A 5,691-nucleotide genomic window follows, 5' to 3' on the forward strand; every position below is an offset into this window, starting at 1 on the left:
GTAGTAAGTTTTGAAATGATGAAGAATGTGACTTCCAACTTTGTTCTTCTTTTAACAAGACAATTTTTGGTCCCTCGACATCCCATAAACATTTTAGAATGAATGATTCTGTTTTTGCAACAAACATTGTTATAATTATAATAGAGATTGCATTTTAATATGTAGATCAGCTTGAGTAGTATAGATACCTTAACAATATTAAGTCTCCTTATTCATAAACATGGGATATATTTCCATTAACTTGTGTTTTCTTAAATTTATTGAAATAATGTTTTACTATTTTCAGTGCACAAGTCTTTCACTTCCTATTCCTATTTTATTTTTGGTGCTATTAAAATATTACAAATTGTTTTCTTAATTTTCTTTTCAGATTTTTCAATGTTAGCATATAAAAATGCAACTAAAATTTGTATTTGAAATTTTTTTTAAATTCTACAACTTCGTTAAAATTTTCATTCATTCTAACAGTTTCTTTTTGTGGGAATCTTTAGGTTTTCTATGTATAAAATTATGTCATCTTAGAACAGAGATAATATTACTTCTTTTTCAATTTGCATGCATTTTATTTCCTTTTATTGAGTAAGCTGGATATATGTTTCAATATCATGTTAAATAAAAGTGGGGAAACGGATCATCATTGCTTTGTTTGTAATTTTAGAGAGACAGTTTTAAGTCTTTTACCATCAATCATTGTACAATATTAGCTGTGGTTTTTTCATAAACGACCCTAATATGTTGAAATTTTTTTTTTTTCTTTTCCTAGTTTGTTTAATCTTTGTGTTATGGAAGGCTATTCAGTAAGGCCAAGCAGAGATAAGTCCTCCAAGAAGCCTTCACACAGGTTAGAATGTTGCAAGTAAGACTTCTTCTGTTCCTTCTATTTTTTTTCTTTCCTTCCTCCCTCCCTCCCTTTCTCCCTCCCTCCCTCCCTCCTTTCTTCCTTCCTTCCTTCCTTCCTTTCTTTCTTTCTCTCTCTCTCTTTCCCTCTTTCTCTCTCTCTCTCTTTCTCTCTTTCTTTCTTTCTTGTTACACTCTTGTTGCTCAGACTGTGCAATGGCACAGTCTCAGCTCACTGCAACCTTTGCCTCCCGGTTCAAGTGATTCTCCTGTCTAAACATCCCAAGTAGCTGGGATTACAGGCATGTGCCACCACTCCTGGCTAATTTTTTGTATTTAGTAGAGACGGGGGTTTCACCATGTTGGTCAGGCTGGTCTCGAACTCCTGACCTCAGGTGATCCAGCCACCTCAGCCTCCCAAAGTGCTGGGATTATAGGTGTGAGCCACTGCTCCCGGCCTGTTCCCTCTAGTTTTAAGGAGGGAATTGGGAACTGAACTGCTGCTTCCTCCCAGCCTCACTAACCTTTGCTGGGGAAGAGGTGGAGCAAGTGTGAGTAACAACAGCATAAAATATCCTATCATTTTGAATGTGGCTTTTCATGATTGGGTGTTCACTTCATTGCTATACACAATGGGCTGTTTTTTAGAGAAAACCTATAAAGTTGTTTTAGTTAGCCTCTAGTGAATTTTTTAATGTTTTGTTAACCAAAAATTATCTGAGACATGTCACTGTCAATTTAGAAGTTAATTTTGCCAAGGCTAAGAATGCACACCCAGGAGACAGGCCTATGCCTTTCTCCAAAGATGATTTTGAGGGCTTCCATATTAAATGAGAAAAGAAGTCTGGAGGGAAAAGGGGGAGGATATGGTCACATTACTGAACCCACAGTGTGCAAGAGAAAATAAGTAGGTAGGATAATGGTCAATTAGGTATTCATCTTGAATTCACGATAAGATAAAGATAACATAGACTAACCTACCTGAGAAGATATTCAAATTTTCGTCTTTAGCTATATGCTGAGGAACACAAGGAAAGGCAGGTTCTTGCATGATGCAGCTTTCAGCTTAATTTTTTTCTCCTTTGGCAAGAGTGAATTGGGGTCTCAAGTCTGTTTTTCTTTCACAGTTTCCATGGGGGAACAAAAACCAATAACTTCCTATTTCATCATCTTGCTGATATTACTCCCCAAAACAAACACAATTGACTTAAACAGCACCTAACTGTTGTTAATTCACATTTTTCATCATTTTTAATCATCTCAAATATCCAGTGAGGTAAGCATGATAAGAAATCATTTTCACTTCCCAAGTAAGAAATGAAGAGGCTTAATGAACTAATTTAACGTCTATTCAAATTGTTCTCTTTATATGCAGGATCATGTCACCTGTGAATAAAGATAGTTTTACTTCTTTCTTATTTTGAAGTTTTTTATTTATTTTTATTGTCTGATAGCTATGGCAATAACTTCTATTAAAATATTAAATAGCAAAAGATAGCGTGGCCATACTTGTCTTGTTTCTGATCTTAGGGGAAATGTTTTTGTCTTTCACCACTGTATTTCCCCAACGAGGATGATGTTACTTGAATTTTATTTTAAATAAATTCACTTAATCATGTTGAAGTTTTTCCCTCTGTTCCTAGATCTATGAGAGTTTCTATTATAAAATGTTGTGGAATTTTTTCGAATGCTCCTTTTGAATAAATTTATATGGTCATTTTTGTTTCATTCTATTACTGTACTATATTGTTTTGGAATATTCTTTAATTTCTGGGTGAAATTTTACCAAATTATCCACAAGAAAGATACCAGAACTAAGAAATGAATTTAGCAAAGTTGTAGGGTCCAAAATCAACATTTGAGTTATATTTCTATGCATGAGCAATAAGCAATCTGAAAAAATAATATTAAAAAAACACAAATTTACAACAATATATAAAACATTAATATTTAGGAAAAGACCTAAGCAATGATATAAAAGACATGCAGAAAACTAAAACATATGATTGAACAAAATTAAGGATCTAAATAAATTGAAAATAAGGAATGCTCATGGATAAGACCACTTGATACTGTTAAGATGTCAATATTACCCAAAGCAATCTACAGATTCAATAAAATCCAAATCAAAATTTCAACTTCTGTTTCTCCAGAAATAGAGAGGCAGATTCCAAAAATTTCTATAGAATTGCAAAGAACCCTGACTAGCAAAGGAATAATGAAAAATAGTAAAGTTAGATGACTAATGTTTATTGACAACAAAACTAGTTACAAAGTAACCATTATTAAAACAATGTGGTGAAAGTATCAAAATATGTGAGGCAAAAACTAATAGGACTGCATGGAGAAATAGATAAATTCACTATTATAATTGGAGACTTCAACAACCCCCAATCAGCAGTGGAGAGATACAGCAGGCAGAAAATCAGTAAGGCACCATTAAACTCAATAGCACCATCAATCAGCTGAACGTAATTGACATCTACAAAGCACTTCATCTAACAACAGTAGAGTACACACTCTTCTGAAGTTTATATAAAAGACTCATTAAAATATATCACATCCTGGGTCATAAAACACATTTTAACAAATTTTTAAGAATAAAAAATCAGATGGTGTATGCTCTCAGACCACAATGGCATTAAATAAGAAATGCATACAAGAAAGATGGATAGAGCATCATAAAGTACTTGAATATTAAACACATTTGTAAATAACATATAGGTCAAAAAAGTCTCATGAAAATTTTTAATACTGAATTAAATGAAAATAATAAGGCAACTTATTAAAATGTGAAACAAAAAATGCAAGTATTTCTTCAAGGAAAATTATAGCATTGAGTCCATATATTAGAAAAGAAGAAATATTTAAGATCAATAATCTCAGTTTCCACTTTAGGAAGTTAGAAAAAGAAGTTAAAGCCACAGCAAGCAGAAGAACTGAAATAATACAAATGAGAGCAGAGATTCTGTTCTCATTTCTATTATTTATTGAAAACTGAAAACAGGTACTCAATAAAGAAAATCAATAGAATCAAAAGCTAGTTGCTTTTAAAGATTAATAAATGTGATTATCCTCCACCCATGTTAACTAAGGAGAAATAAAGACACAAATTAATAATATCAGAAATAAAAGCGGGGCCATCACTACAAATTCTATTGACATTAGAAGTATTATAAAGGAATATTATGAACAGCTGTATGTCCACAAATTTAGTAACCTAGAAGAAATGAAATGGTTCAATTACTTGAAAGATGCAATTTTTCAAAATTCATACAAAGAAAAATAAACAATATGAATAGGTCTGTATCTATTAAATATATTGAATCAATAATTAATAGCTTTCCAAACAGAAATCACCAAGCCAAGGTGGGTTCACTGATGCATTTTACCATTTTATGCATTTAAGGAATACAGTATACTGGTTTTTTACAATCTCTTCCATAAAAATAGAAACAAGAGTGCCTCCTAACTCACTGTATAAGGTTAGTAGTATCCTGATACCAAACGAGACAAAGACATTATAGGACAACTACACTCTAATTTTCATTAACACAGATGCCGAAGTCCTCAACAAAACACTAGCAAATAAAATCTAACAACGTATAAAACAATTATATATCATGACCAAATGGGATTTATTCCAGGTTGAAAGGCTGGTTCAACATTAAAAAAATCAAGTAATGTAATTTATCACATCAAAAGTCTAAAAAAGAAAAATGGCATGATCACATGGAGTCAAAAAAGGTCAAAATCTAACACCCATTCATCATCATCATCATCATCATCATAAACTCTCAGCAAACTAAAAATAGAGAGGAAGTTCCTTACTTTGATAAAGAGCAACTACAGAAACCATACACTTAAGTTCATACTCAGTGGTGAAGAGCTAGAATTTTTTCCACTATTATCAGGAACAAGACTAGTGTATACCATCTCATTCTTATATTAGAGTTCACTCTTGGTGCTGCTCATTGTATGGGTTTTCACAAATGTAAATGATACCTTTCCACAATTATAGTATCATACGGAATAGTTTTACTACCTTAAAGATTACCTATACTGTACTTAAATTTATTTCCCCACTAGAACCCCTGGCAAACACTGAATTTTTCTGTCTCCACAATTTTGCCTTTTCCAGAGTGCCATGTAGTTGAAATCATAGAGTATGCACCCTTCCCAGATTTACTTCTTTTGATTAGTAATAGTTATTTAAGCTTCCTTCATGTATTTTTGTGGTTCATTTCCTTTTACTTCTGAATCGTATTCCATTGTCTGCTTTACCTCTGCATGTTTATTCACCTATTGAACATCCTGGTTGCTTCCAAGTTTTGAAAATTACAAACACAACTGCTATAAACCTCTGTGTGTTGGCTTTCATTCTGACATAAGTTTACAGACCATATGGGTAAATACCAAGGAATATGATGACCATAATTAATAATAATGTATTGCTTATTTCAAAATTGCAAAACAGATTTTTGATATTTTTACCACACACGCATAAATTAAATTTGTGAAGTGACAGATATGTCAATTAGCGTGATTAAATCCTACTATAATATATATTTATCAGAACATCACATTGTCCTCCAGATATATACACAATTATTTTTTGTCAAATAAACATCAAAAATCTGGGAAGCTTGGGGGTATAAAGAAAGGTTGGATAATGGGCACAAACACACAGTTAAACAGAAAGTATAAATTCTAGTGTTTGATATTACAGTAGGGTGTCTACAGTTAACAATCATTTATTGTATATTTCAAAATAGCTAGAAAGAGAAGATTTGAAATGTTTCCAAAATAAAAAATGACATATGCTTAAAGTGATCTATATACTAAATATCCTTT

This window comes from Cebus imitator, unplaced genomic scaffold (genome assembly GCF_001604975.1).
Source record: "Cebus imitator isolate Cc_AM_T3 unplaced genomic scaffold, Cebus_imitator-1.0 Scaffold454, whole genome shotgun sequence".
In the NCBI taxonomy this organism is placed as follows: domain Eukaryota; kingdom Metazoa; phylum Chordata; class Mammalia; order Primates; family Cebidae; genus Cebus; species Cebus imitator.